At 39.2% G+C, this 15,618-nt stretch overlaps 1 long non-coding RNA gene across 1 annotated transcript in view; it reads right to left on the reverse strand.

Moving 5' to 3' along the window:
• The window catches only part of LOC140509626 (uncharacterized), a 26,275-nt gene extending 11,091 nt beyond the window's left edge, over nucleotides 1-15,184 (reverse strand). The window contains exons 1-2 of the long non-coding RNA XR_011968846.1: nucleotides 14,976-15,184; nucleotides 12,043-12,127 (exon numbers count right to left, since the gene is read on the reverse strand). This is a non-coding gene — a long non-coding RNA (uncharacterized lncRNA). The remainder of the gene's footprint in view (nucleotides 1-12,042; nucleotides 12,128-14,975) is intronic.
• Nucleotides 15,185-15,618: the final 434 nt, after the last annotated feature.

Here is a 15,618-nt window from a genome sequence, read left to right on the forward strand (position 1 = left end):
ATCATCCAAACATTCCCAAAATTTCCACCTTCTAGTATGATTATGGACAAAGCTCCTAGGATAGTACTACCCAATTGATATGGCTGACCCTAGAAAAATCAAGAAGCAAGCAAATTCCTAGAAGAGGCAAGGAGAAATAGGATTAAGATCATGAGTAGAGATTGATCTTGGCAAGGAGTCAGCAGAGGGAGAATGAGAGATAATACTGAGAGTATACAATTGGGGGAAATGGGGCTCACAAGAGGAGGCCTCCTTTCTTCGTAAAATATGAAGCAAAGTCCTCAGCTGAGCATAAAGGAGAGTGTAAATGAATGGTCTGAAGAGTGCAGGGGAGGTTTTGGAATAGCCAGCATGGAGAGTGCTATAGAATGTCAGTCAAGAAATAACAAAGCATCCCACATGTACAAAAATATTTATAGCAGCTCTCTTTGTGATGACCAAGAACTGGAAATCGAGGGGATGCCCATCAGTTGGGGAATGGCTGAACAAGCTGTGGTATATGATTGTGATGGAGTAGTACTGTGCTGTAAGAAATGATGAACAGGAAGACTTCAGAGAGGCCTGGAAGGACTTGTATGATCTGATGCTGAGTGAAAGGAGCAGAACCAGGAGAACTTTGTACACAGCAGCAACCACAGTGTGCGAGGAATTTTTGTGGTAGACTTAGTACTTCACAACAATGCAAGGACCTAAAAAATTCTCAATGGGCTCTTGAGGCAAAATGCCTTCCACATCCAGAGAAAGAACTATAGAATTGAATCACAGAATGAAGCAGATCATTTTCTCTTGTGTTGTTTTTTTTTCCCCATGGTTTTATGATTTCCCCCATTCATTTTAATTCTTCTACGCAACATGACTAAGGTGAAAATGTATTTAATAAGAATATATGAATAGAACCTATATAAGATTGCACACCATCTCGAGGAGGGAAGGGAGAGGGAGGGGAAAGGGAGGGGGAGAAAATCTAAGACATATAGAAGTGATTATAGAAAACTGAAAACAAATAAATTTTTTTAAAAATTAAAAAAATAACAAAGTATTGCTGAAAGTAGTAAGGGTACAAGTGAGATTATATAACATCATATATGTGCCACAGCATTTTGACTTTCTTCAGCTTCATTCAACAGCATGAGAGCAAGAGTGGAGAAGGTAGATGGTGGGAATAACCCAGAACTGGGTTTTAGCAAAGTGTAAGTAGTATAAAGACAATTCAATGAGGACCTTCAAGGATATAGAGCAGTGTGTGGGTGCATGGGGTGTTCAGGACTAGTACTTCTGGTGTGAGGGCTGGCTGAGCCCTTTTCAGGACTACTCATCCACCTTTGACGTCCACCCGATTCACCCAACTCTCACCTGTGACTCTTAGAAGCAGTGGCCACACCCTGGTAAACCATCTTGGCAGATGGGTTAAACCATGTTAAGGATAAGCAACAGGTCTCAGACCTGTTGATGAATTGGGCAGAATGTCTATCCCAAGCATAGGAAGAATTTCCCCTTTAGAATGGGAGAATGAGAACAATTTGTTCTCATGGCAGAAGGCTACCATTGAAGATGCTAAAATCATCTACTGCATCCTGGGCCATCACCAGTCATCCTGACTTTTGTCTTGGCCTAGATTTCAAGGACTCAGGAAGAGAGAGTGAGGTTGATGACCTTGCACAACTCTGCCTCAATTAAATCCAATTCACGGTCAAGTAAAAATATCACTTGGTCATTGATCCTCTTTGAAAACAAAGGACAAACTAAAACAGCAACTCCCTTTTTTCTATTTACAGCACTACCATCTTCTTCCCTCAGGGGCAGCTAGGTGACACAGTGAATAGAATACTGCACCTGGAGTTAGGAAGCTCCGAGTTCAAGTCTTGCCTCAGACACTTACTTAACCCTATTTGCCTCAGTTCCTCACCTATAAAATGAGCTGCAGAAAGAAATGGCAAAACACTCTAGTATCTTTGCCAAGAAAATCCCAAAATGGGGTCACAAAGAAAAGGACACAACTGATATGAAGGAACAATTCTCCTCCCAGTCCACCACCCAAACTAATAAGTAGAGAGTCATTTTCAGTTCTATACTGTCTCTCACTCCCCATTTCCAATAACTTGCCAAGATCTATCACTTCTACCTTCACAATATCTCCCCATCGATCTCCTCCTCTCCACTCTCCCCAATACCACTAGTTCAGACCCTCATTACTTCTCTTTACCTTTGTTGATTGGAAGAGCCTTCCCTCTTTTAGTTTCTACTCTCCTCTTTCATCTCAGTGTGAAAACATTCTTCCTAATGTAGAGAACGGACCACAGTGCTCCACTATGGCTCCCCATTGCTTGAGACCTGGGTTCGAGTCTAGACTCTGACACTAGGTAGGGAAGTTTTTAGCCCTGCTGAAACTCAATTTCCTGATGTGCAAAAATAATCTTCACAAGACCTACTTAGTGTCAAAGGCTGTTTATAAGGAAAGTGTTGGGTAAACCTTTATGAAGCTCATATCATTAATATTATTGTTTCATTTTCTCTGAGATTTCTTTATCTCACCCAAATTATGGGACCCCAAATAAACTCAGTGATTTCAACTCTAAAACACTGATTATACGGTAATTGAAAATTTCTGACTGGGAAGGTTATCAATGCTATCCTTATGAGACTGAAGCTTCTAGATCAAAACATGTGTGACAGGGTCTTCTGCCATTAAGGCAAGATTATTGGTAGCAGATGCCACCTTGGGTGTTAAATTTATTTATTTTTATTTTTTATTTATTTTATTATTTTTATTTATTTATAAATTTTATTTATTTATTTTAAATTTAACTTAATTTTTTCAATAAACAAAAATCTAGTTTCTCTCCTTCCCACGTTCTTCCTCCTGAATAACAAAACCCTCAAAACAAATATGGACAGTCAAGCAAAACCAATTCCCACATCGGACACACCAAAAAAAAAATCTCAGTGTTACCCTGAACCTATCATCTCTCTGTCAGGGTAGCATATTTCGTCATCTTTCTGAACCTAGGAACAATTTTCCTGTTCTATCCTTAATCCGTAGCAGGGAGGGGATGATCAGAGTCAGAATGGTGAATGGAAAGGGGAGCAAGTGTTTTCCCCTATCTCCAAAAAGACAGCAAGAACGACTGACCATGGGATGAGAGTGTGTGTTCATCCTTCGTTGCTGAAGAAGACCATACCATCAGGGAAATAATGACATGACTTGCACTTGACTTTGTTTTTTTGAGTGAGGGAGGGCTGTGCAGGTCACCAGCCTCACTTCTCCAGAGTACACACACTGACTGCATGCTGAGATGGGGGGAAAGTTGCTAATTCAATTACAAGTAAGTTTTAGAGATCTTTTAATATGGATGATTTAGGAGGTCTTCATGGCCATCTGAGGAGCCCTTTTGTATTTAGGCTGGGCAAAGGCGCAAAAACTGAGAAGCAAAGAGGCACAGTCATGATGTAAAGAAACAAAACCAAATCGTGGCCTTCACTGGTATTATGCATCATGAGCTATGTGGAAGACCGCAAGAGAGGGAAAGGGCAATTCTCTAGCTACCACAAATTCTTTCCTTGCTTTCAGGCCTCAAATCTATGACAGAGCTGTAGCTCTGAAATAACTGCCAAGGTGAGGTGGGTCCCACTCGACAGGAAAATTTTCTTAATGGACTCAAGGAGAAGCTTTGGGGCTTGGTTTTTGGGGGGTTTTTTTGCATGAAATTAGTTTGCTCCGTGTTCCAGCTCTTCATAGTCCTGGCTGCATATAAGAGAACTTAAGACCCTAATGTGATAACTAAAAATAAAATAAATTCAGATATTCTTAGGGCCTCAGATCTAGTGATGAGGGTGAGATAAATTATTAATTACTCAGAATCCTTCAAGATTGAACCCAGAACTTCAGTAATAGACTATGGATTATGCATTGTGTCTGAAATGCAGACTAGAATTCAAAGCATATACTTTCCATTTCTAGTAAACAGCAAGCCTGATTAGAATCTAATGATCCAATACTGTAAAAGAGAGAAATTCATAGTGATTCTTTACTTGATAGAAGGAGTCATGATGGGATATCTTTAAATAAGAATTTTGACTAGTTCATTTAAACTCTTAAAATATGATTGACAAAATTCTGGTTCACATATAACCCTTTGAATAACATATCTGAGTTAATAGCTGACATTTTTATGGCACTTTAAAGTTTACAACAGGTTTTAACTGTCAGATGTTCTCAATATGGATTCCATTAACTTTTTTAAAAATATTTTTATAACTCTATTTCAATGTAATTTGTTTCCTTTGTGATCCTATGTATTTTTATTTGTGTATTATTATTTATTTATGCATTTAAAAGCATTATTCTGAGATATTGGGGTCCATAGGTTTCACCAGACTGCCAAGGGAACCCCACACCAAAGATTACTAACCCCTCTATCTACTGTTCACATTTTATCCTCACAAACACCTCTCTGAGCTAGAAAGGGCAGTTATCATTATCCCCATTTTAAAGATAAGGAAATTGAGACCAGACAAATGGAGTCAAGAGGTGGCAAAGCCCAGATTTGTGGAAGTCACTCTCCCAATTCTGAAACCAGCTTATGTCTGCTACCTTTCTCAGCTATCGTGGGACATGCAGAGTGACACATATCTATGTTGTGGGTGGCTGAGAAAGAAACTATTTAATGCAGCAGATCAGGTCACATCATAGGAGGGAGCAAACAATACTTCCCTGTGTCAGGTAACTGCGCTGCCCTTTACTCAGCTCCCACTTTCTTTTCCTCCTACCAGGAATCAAACTTAAAGGTGCTCATTCTACTTTCTTCTCTCCTAAGGTAAACAAACTCCTCCCCACACAAACCTGGTCAATTGAAAAGAAACTAACTCTTCAATTAAAAGGGAGAACAATAAACATACTTTTTAATATCTCTTCCTTTATAATTCTCAAAAAGATTACATGAATTGTGGACTTTGGGCTCCCTCTTATTCCTGGGACCTCAGAGCCCAAACAGGTTGTGCAAGAACTTCCTTTATTCAAATGGTTCCTTGAATTATCAATTAAGATCCACCCTCCTCAGAGCTGAGACCTGAAAGGTGAGAGCTGGCTGGCTCCAAGCCTTTTGGAAATTAGAACCTAGAGGCCAAAATACATTCTCTCTGCAGATATTTGGGAGGAATCACGTGGTGTAAGGAAAGGAGCCAGTTGAGATTTTCAGCTCTGCTGTTTAGCCAGCTTTTGACCTTGAACAAGTTACTTTATCTCTTGGGTGCTCAGTTTTCTCATCAGTGAAAGAGCAAGGGGAGGTTGTGTAGGGGGAGAATTGGATGAGAAAGGACCTCACAGGTCCAAGCCAGCTCTAATCCTATGCCTTTTTGTCTGGCTTCTTGAGAAGATGGCAGGGATTTGAGGTCCAAAGTTCCCTGGGTCCCTGAAGAAATGAGGAGTCTTCTTTCCCTGGGCTGTTCCAAAGTAAGAGAGCTAAAAGGGGGGGAAATAGTGAACTCAGTGTCCTCTAGAAATTCAGCAAGTGACTGTCACAAGAGGGAAGGAAGTGGAAGTGGTGGTTTGCGGTAGTGTTAGGTCTTTCTCGCTACCACTTCTTCTAATGGGTCTCCCCTTCCCCCCAGGGGCTGAAGGAGTTGCGATGTTCTCTTCAAAAATAGCCAGTTTCCCCTCTTCAATCAAATCACATGAGGGCTTTGCAACAGTGATGTCTCTCACACATGTGAGAGTGGGGGAAGGTGAGAAATTATTTTTGTTTTTATGCTTTCTCCCTCTATCTCCCAACAGCTATTTAGCATTGGTATTTATATTTACTGATGTGGTACCCCCTTTAGTCTCACTCTCACAATTTGTACTGGACTAGGTTTTTCCCAGAGGATAATGATAGTTTCTCCTCATAGGGTTTTAGGGGTAACCGTGAGCATTGAGATTTCTAGCACTATTTTTCATGAGCCCCCATCTGAAGTGTTCCCTATACCAATCATCCAGTTGACATCAATTAGCTTTTACAAAAGGTCATTTACTGAGAAAGTATAGGAAGAAGAGTAGTTACAAAACAACTGTGGACACACTCTCCCCTTGTATGCATACAAGAGGTCCATAGGGAGAGTGAATTTAAATTTAAGGTAGTGAGGCACCCTAGGGAACATTAGGGAACATGTGGGGCCAAAGGATTCCTTTTCTCCATCCCAAGTACACTTTGAGGTAAGATGCTCCTTTGACCATCTGGATAGCTCCTTGCAGGATACAAAGATCATGGCTAAAAGGCCAACCTATTGCAAGGTTGGGTCAAGCAGGTCACTCATTTGGTGGGCCTGCTACAGCTACTGACTTTCTAAATACTAGCGAGAGGGTCCTTTTCTTCTGACTTTGATGAGACTCACCAGCCTCACCACTGCCTGAGCATTCTAATCTCAGGATACTCGTTTACCTAAGATCAAAAAAGAATAAACACAAAAGAAACAGGAACCATGTGTTTACAGACATCTGGAAAACAGGTAGAAGAATACAACTATTTTTCAATTCATAGCAGTCTTCTTCACTTGAAAGCTAACCAGAAAGAGTATGAGAAATCATCCACTATCCTTGTGTGTGCTTATTCAGTTCCAATTCAGTCTCTCCTAAATCACTAATCCATCTCTCACTGAAGCCTCTTACAGAAGGCTTTTCATCATCACATAGTACTAATTCTGAATCGTTATGATGGCTTAAACTGTTTTCTAAAGTTCCACATGTTGGAATGGTAATGAGTAGGTAGGATAATGCATTCTCTTTAAAACCCCACCAGAAAAGCCAAATCCAAGTATACCCCAAGGACTAAACCCCCATTGGCTAGTCCCTCATCATACATACATACATACATACATACATACATACATACATACATATATATATACACACACGTATTGTTTCTACTGTTTCCCTGTGTCTAGTAGAAGGTAAGCTACCTGCAGTCAGGAACTACTTCCCTTTTTTTTTTTTTTTTTGACTCTGTCCCCAGCCCCAGAACAAAGCCTGGAATATTTGTGCTTAATTAATATATATTTTCAATAAATCCTTTTTTAATGGAATTGAATTATTAGGTTACTTTAGGCTAAACCTCAACTTCATTCCTACGTGGAAATATCTCATAACTTTGAGTAACTAAACTAACAACATGGGGAATAGAGTCCTTTGACTTCAAATACAGTGCTCTTTTCTCTGTTAGTCAATTTGTATATAAGGAAATTGAACCTCCTAAAAGTGAAATGAATTGTTTGAGGTCCCATAACTAGCAAACACACTTATCTTACCAGTCCCTATGTATAGATCAATAGATAAGTTTCATTGGTTGTCCATCCAACTATAAGTCATAATCTAGTTAATAGACTTTCTTTTTATTTGAGAGGAGGGAGGTGCAAGGGTGATTTTATCATAGAGGGAGCTCAAATAAGCAACTTCCCTTTTAATGCAAAAGTCTTTAAGTTAACTTAAAGTTGCCTGGGACACTGAGATGTTAAGTAATTTTCCTGGGGCCTGCATGTGAAAGTGGGTGGTCTTGTATCCAGGTCTTTCTGGCTTTAGAAACCAAGCTTCCATCTGCTTTGCCTCTCCCCAAGAGATATTTTCATCTATTAATTGGTTTTTCCTATATGGATGGTTAAGTTAAACTGTTTTGAGTGGTTATGGACTCTGCAGATCCTTGATGTAAATAAACCATTTTGTAATTCCTGTTTGTTTAAAATGGGGATGTGTTTAAATGTTTCTGGGAAGATTTAGAGGATTAAGTTTATTTGGTACTGCTATCCCCTGTCTAGAAAAGTTGTTAGGGTAGGTGGGGAGCAAGAGTAGCAATGTCTATTCTCACCCTTCAGAAAAGGGGAAATCACCATGGTGGGATGAAAGGAATACTGGATTTGATCTTAGAGGTTCATAGGCCTAGAGCTGGAAGGAATCTCCAGGATGGTCTAATCCAATTCCATCATTTTGCAGATGAAGGAACTGATCCTTGGAGAGATAAAGTGAGTTGTCCATGGTCACTCAGGCAGCAAGTGACTAAGTCAGCATGTAGACCCAACCAGGCTCTCCAACTCGAAACCAGCATTTTGTCCATTGTGCCCCAAAATGTTATTAAATATATCTTATACATATATATAATATATAATAATATGTATTAATATAATATATACCTAGGAAGTGACTTGTGGAAGAAGTCTTTGGTCTACTGAATCAAATGATTTTTTTTTGTAGTCAACAAATAATGAGCACAGTGGGATCTCTTATTCTCTGGGCTTGCATTCACTTTATATCTGTGTGATCTTGAGTGCTTCTTGAGCACTCAGTTTCTTCACCTGTAAGGTGAAGCAGTGGGATGGTATGATTTCTAAAGTCCTTTCTAACTCTAAAATCCTAGGGTCCTATGCTGTTAATGTATGACAGTTATTTTGATATAGTACTAAAATGGAAAGATTCATGATAAGTGTATGTAGGCTCCATCATACTATCATTGATGACTTGCCTATAAGACATTGACATTATCAGAGAAATGTATAATTGGAAAAAGGAAGAGGACTAGTTGTATGGCTAGAATAAGAGATAAAAAATGAACAGAGTACAATACTGACATCCCCGAGACATTAAATGAACTGAAGACAGGGGATTTATGGAATGAATGAATGAAAAAGTCTTTAAGTACCTACTTTGTGCCAAACATTGTGCTAAACAATAGGGATGTGCACAGCAAAGAACAAAATAAAATTTACAAGGAAGCAAAGAAAAGATGGAGCTCTCAGAACACAATGTATTATATTTATTATATAGGCTTTCTTGAAATGGAAATTTATTGCTGTATATTTTGAATCCTCTCGTTCTGCTGTGCACATGGCAATGCTTTTTTCTTTTTTAATTTGGTATTTAAGTTTTAGTATTTGTTTATAACGTTTTTTTCTTTTTTTATTGTGTATTTATTTTAGCATTTAAGTTTAAAATAAACTAATTTTAAAAAAAGTAAGGATACAAATACAAAAGTAAGACTGCCCTGCCCTCAAGGAACTTATAGCCTAATACTGAGGAGACAACAAATGTAGGGGAATATTTGTCTGGGAAGGGAGTCTGGTTTTGAGAAGTCCCAGGAACGTTAAGTGGAGCTCACCATTAAGTGGCAGTTGTCATGCTCTTTTCAGAAGGGATTATTTCCATCAAATATTCATTTGGTGACTGTTCCTCAGTCAAGAGGAAGGGGCTGAGAGAAGGGGAAAGGGAGGGAGAGGAAGAAAAAGAGAGAGAGAGAGAAGAAAGAGAGCAGAGGAGAGACAGAGAGAGGAGAGACAGAGAAAGAGAGAAAGAGAGAGAGGCAGGCAGTGGGCAAGATGCCCTGGGTGGGTAGATTGATGTGAAGTGTGGTCTGGGTAGGCAAGTTTATACTCGCTCACTCATCAATCAGGACCACTCAGCCCCAGGGCTGGACTTGCAGCCTGAGTGAATTAACTCCACTAGGGAGGAGACTGAAGGCAAGGTCTCTGGAAGTGAGATAGGGAGGGTCCTGTTCCAGGTCTGGTGAGACTATAGCAGGGCAAATGGCAAAATGCCCCGGATGGATGAGGTGTGGAAAAGATAATGGACAAGAATGTGCACTGAATGAGCTCTGGTGCAGCTGAGGGAGTGCCCACGTAAATGAGATCACCCATGGCTCCAAATAAAAGATTTCTTTTCAGCTCTAAATCCTCTGATCCCAAGAGCTAGGTAAAAGGGTGTGATTTCCTTCCGCTGTTGTTGCTGCCTTGAACATTATATTATCTCTTTTAATTTCTGGTGTGTTCTTTTTTCTTACACTGTGTTTCCCTGTAATAGTATGGTAGGAAGAACATTGGATTATAAGTCAGAAGACCAGTATTTTCTTCTTCCTACTCATCCTAGTTGGACCACTAACTTGTCACGTTGCTATGTGTTAATGTAAACATACGTGTGATATGTTAGCTCACCTCTGTGGACCTCAACTTTGTAAAAATGAGGGGATTAGACTAGATGAGGGGTTCTTAACTGAGGGTTCATGGACCTCTTGATTTCAGGGGTTCAAAGACTTAGATGAGAAAAAAATTACATCTTCATTTCAATAGAATTAATTTTTTGTATGAAATGAAATAAAAATATTATATATTTCATTTTGTACATTTAAGCACATTATTCTGAGGAGTTTATAAAGAGGTCTATGAGACACATACAAAAAAAGGCTAAGGTTAAGAATCCCTGGATGAGATGGTCTTCAAAGGTATCTTCCATCTCTAACATTTTCTGATATAAGATTGTTGTAATTCCTTCAATTTAATTTATTCTGTTGTCTAAACTGCTGCTACCTCACAGTGGGAACGTAAGCAAGTCATTTAACACTTCTAGAACTGAAGAGCCCTCATCCGTACCATGGGAACAGGACGATGAAATACAACGTAGACCTGGAATGGATTTCCAAGGCAACCCCCATTTTACAAACTAGAAAACTGAGGCTAATAATACAACCTACCAACAGAGTTGTTTTTTTTAAAAAAAAGTACTTTGTAAACCTTAAAGTGCTACATGTTATTATTATTAATAATATAACAACTCCATGGTCCCACTATTTTAAAATAGTCACTTTCTTTCATTTTCTCCTTCCTATCTTGTTGGAGCCCAGAGGAAGTTTCAGCAGATTTTAAACTTAACTTGTTGCTTTGTGCCATTTACTTATCTTCAAGAAACATTTATTAAAAACCTACCATGTATGCCGGGCATTGGGCTAGGTACCAGACCCACAAGGAGTGTGTGTATGTGCGGAAGGGAAGATGGAGCTGGCAAAGCCCGCCCAAAGTGCCAGGGCCCAGCGTCTGGACGGGGGCCTAGCCCTAACGGTGTATTGCCCGTGTTTTTGTCTTTCTCAGTAGTGTAACAATTTAATGGGTATTTTTGACCTACATTGTTGAATCAGTGAATTTCAAAGAAAATAATAATGATCAACGAAATCCTATCAATTATCAGCCAAAATAGTCTCTAATAAATCAAAGAACTTAGTTATATGTTAAGAAAAAGACATAATATTTACATGCAATTATTATCTATTACATATACATATATGTGTGTATGTATTTCATGTTCAAAACATGCCTGATTCTGAGTAATGACATGCCATGAACAAAGCATTTCCAACTCTCAACACTATACGTTCATTTGCTTTGATGCTTTTGACAGTATAACACTACAGAGCCAGCTAGGTGGTTTAGTGTTGACCCTGGAGTCAGGAGGACCTAAGATCAAATCTGGCCTCAGGTACTTACTAGTTATGTGACTGAGCAAGTCACTTAACCCCAATTGCCCCCCCCAAAAAAAGAAGTTATGACAATATAATACTATGGTCTCATCTTCTCATGCACAGCCTCAACTTTATTGAATCAATTGTTTTTCAAATATAGCTTTTCAGGAATAAAGTTGCAATTTGGGAATCTGGGATACAATTTCATTTTATGATAATAAGGCATTTATTTTAAAATTTTTACTAATTTATTACAAAAGGTTAAATGAGCTACATATTTTAACAAAAAAGTAGATGTCATTTAAAAATATTTCTAACTTCATTTTCTCTCAGTTTTCAAGTAAGCAAGAACTCAAAATTATATACATTTGTCATTCCAGTGAAAAATAACAGCAGTTGCATTTTGCAAGTACTCTAGTTGATTTTAAATATGTTGCATTATATAAGTGTTGGAATTTAGAAAAAGTTGCAATTTGTGAGGTTGCCTTTCACAAGTTTTTACCTCAATAGGGATTAAAGTAACAGCCATGGTTTTAAGACAAGCAGTGTTACCCTAGAACTCAAGTAGTAGCTACCTTCTGGGAACCCAACCCACTAGTTCAAGCATATATTAGCAGACATATCCCAGAGGGGATATAACATGTATAAAGCAATACAAAATAGTTTAAAGAAGTATGAGTAGGATCTAGCTCTGTGGTTTGATTGGTGAGGAAATTCCCTTCACCCATGCACAGTAACCCCTTTTCTGTAGCTTACTTATAATCTTAGAAAATCGTCTACAATGAGAGGTCATTTTACTTACCCAGGGTCACACAGGCAAAACTTGAGTCCAGCTTTTCCTGGCTTTGAGGACAGTTTTTCATACACCAAGGCCCCTTTGCTAAAAACTAGGGGGAAATCAGAAAAGGTTTCATGTAAGAGGTAGCATTTCAGACGGACTTTGAAGAAAACTATAAATGTTGATTCTTTAAGGTAGCAGCAAGAAATACAGTCAGGACTTGTATGACTGCCTATATACAAAAGCATATTGGCAAGAAATGAAATGTTACATAGAACGGGAAAGTTGATTTGATCTGAACAGAGATGGTAAAAGGTAGAACCAGGAAGCAAGACTGGAAAGGTAGATGGGAACAAGACTGTAGGGGGCTTAGCCATCCTAAGTAACATGTACTTCAGAATTTTCTAAGGCCCATGATTTTGTCACTGTGAGTTGGTGCAGATTACCTCCATCATCCCTCGTGCCCCCAAGACTAAGAAGGACATCTTCATGAATGACTTAGTTCTTGGAAATCTATGCCTGTAGAGCTGAGGCTCTAGCAGATTCTGCCAAATTGTACAGGCTCCAAGTGTGAGCCCAGTAATCCTGAGACCCATCCAGATAAATGTAGGCGCTCACCCCCAAGAGCTTGACCCCCAAAGCATGATTGTTCTCAGCCAAAGCAATTGACAGGGAGTGTCTTCTAAGGAGTGGAGGATCTGAATCAGTGGGAGAATGATTAAATTATGTATCCTTGAAGTATGGAGGTATAAATATTGTCTTAATGCCCTGTGGCTCATAATGTGGGCACAGAATAGACATTATTTGTGTAAAGGGGCAACACCTAGGTTAAGACGTTTTTAAAATACCCCGAGGTTAGCTTATACGCAAGATAGCACTTGATCGGCTTCCACTTTGCATAATATACTCACACAGCCATTTAAGTGGTTAATTATTCATCTTGCATGGAGTTACTCCTTAAGCTGCCACTTGGAGGGGTGGCCTCTTCTCATTCTTATAATAATAAGAATAATAATTCATGTTTATATCACACTTTGCGTACATTATCTGATCAGAGCTTCACAACAGCTTTGTGAAAGTAATAGCTGTTATTATTACCATTTTACAGATGAAGAAATCGAGGCTCCAAAAAAATTAAGTGATTCACTCAGTCACGTGACTAGTTAAGCTTCTGATGTGGGGTTTGACCCCTGGCTTTCCTGTCTCTAACTCTAGTGCTTTATTATATCATGATGTAAACTAAAATCTGAAACATTCAGCATAGATGTTACATATCATATTTGTCTTCTGCCATGCAAAAGAAAGCCTGAATTGGGCACCTTAATTCCATCTCTAAAGACATTTAGAAAAAATTGTCTTGCCTGCTTAATATTGCATTTCATTAACTAATTGTATTGCTTTGGTATTCATGTAAATTAGAAATGAGGTTCAATGGCATGTTTTAGATGAAAAACAAATAAAAAACCCACCAAACAAGCAAAAATTCCTTATCATGGTTGAATTCAACAGAAAATTTAGCTAGATATTGGACTTGATAATGCAAGATTTTGTCATTTTGCAGCCATTTCGGTTTTAAGTCTCATACTCTTTAGAAGTCACTTCTTTGCCTCAATTTCCTGACCTGTTACACAAAGATTTCAGCCCTGCTTTGTTTATTCACATAGAGTATCAAAGATTCTGACACTCTGGACTCCAAGTGTCTTGCTTTAATGATTATTTGGAGTTATGAACCCTTGTAGAAGACGTGATTGAGTGGATTGGAAGCTTCTTGGGCGCAGAGACTTTTCGTTTTAGTCTTTGTATACCCAACACCTGCCACCGGACCTAACACATAGTCAGCACTTAATAAACGCTTGTGGAATTGAATCTAAGATTAAACTAGTGAATAATGCTAAAATTTGGTATCAGATGTTCTTTACAGATGTCAGTGACAACACTGAGTTTTTACAGTGATGTAGTACCATCATCCCTCCAGATGATACATTTTCTGCCTCTCTGCAATTAGATTTACTGAGTGACAATCTTTGACTGGTGTTTCCAGGTGTTGTGACTCCAAATCCAGGAGTCTTTCCTATGGGCTATGGACGTGAAATTCGTAAGAATCAAGAGATCTGGGTTTTAATCCTACCTCTGGCATTAATTAGCTGTGTGTCCTTAGACAAATAATTTCCCTTTGTGGGCTTCAATTTCCTTATCTGTAAAATGAGGAGAGAGGATTTTTCCCTTTGGAGAGACCTAGACACGAACCAAAACATAAGCTTTAAGTAGATCATCCTGGAGCAACAAGGTTAGGGTATAGCAAGCAAAAAAAAAAAAGTGTGTGAAAAGGATACCTAACCCCTCACATTAGAAGCCAGGTTTCCCTAGAACTGAAGCCATTAGGACCCTGTGAATGAGCTCAAAGCAGTGAATTCTCCCTTGGAAGAGGGGAGGAGGAGTGTCCTAGCACTCTTGAGTCAAGCTTTGGTGTGTATGTGTGTGTGTGTGTGTGTGTGTGTGTGTGTGTGTGTGTACATGAATGTAAGTATCTGTATATATGTATATATCCTATGTATGTGTGTATACATATGTTGTTGTTATTCAGTCATTTCAGTCATGTCCAACTCTCTGTGACCCCATTTGGGGTTTTCTTGGCAAAGATACTGGAAAGATTTACCATTTTTTTCTCCAACTCATTTTACAGCTAAGGAAACTGAGGTAAACAGGGTTAAGTGACTAGTTCAGGGTCACACAGCTAGGAAATATCTGAGGCAAGATTTTGAACTTAGGAACACGAGTCTTCCTGACTTCAGGCACTCCTTTGTATCACTTAGTTGCCCATATGTACATAATATACATATACACATATTCATATGCTATCAGTACTTTTGATGTACTCTGTTTCTCTTCCCTCCCCCTCCTCCTCTCCCAGGCCACACACACAAAGGACATAAAGCTAATAAGAATCCAGCTCCTACCTCCAAAAGAAGTCCCACTACAATAGCCATTCTGGACTCGGCCTGAAGACCTCTCACGAACGCCCCTGGCCACCACCACTTTCAGAGGCAGCTATCCTTTTGGATATTTGCTCTAACTATCAGGAGGTTTTCCCATACTCCAAGCCGAAGTCTGGCTCTTTTCTATTCTCCACCCATTGCTTCCAATCTGCCCTAGGTTACTGTGAGTTGCGGGCCCTGGCACATGTACATACTTGGGAGTCAGTGGCTTGTGAAATCAACAGTCAAGCTAGGGAAAACAGAGCATTTTTTGAACCAGATCGGGGTGGATGGACTGTCCCGCTGGGTTATTTCCACAGAGGGTTACAGTTGATTCCACCTCAGTGTGGACAAAAAGGGCATCACAGAACCTCATTTTGTAGCTAAAAGCTGTCTCTTTGAGAGAAGGTAACAGTTGTGGCTTTCTTCTGGCTGGTGCTCTCTTAGATCTGACAACCACATGGGAGATAATCCTCAGATATCCCTGGTAGCAAAATATTGCAAAGTCCTCTGAGGAATGAAGAGACCAGTTCCATCCCTTTTTCTTAACCTCTGCCCAGTGACTAGGAAAACAGCATGGCACATTGGAAAGTCTACTGAAGTTCGAGTCGGAGGATCTGAGTTC

The sequence above is a fragment of the Notamacropus eugenii genome, chromosome 6, assembly GCF_028372415.1.
Source record: "Notamacropus eugenii isolate mMacEug1 chromosome 6, mMacEug1.pri_v2, whole genome shotgun sequence".
In the NCBI taxonomy this organism is placed as follows: domain Eukaryota; kingdom Metazoa; phylum Chordata; class Mammalia; order Diprotodontia; family Macropodidae; genus Notamacropus; species Notamacropus eugenii.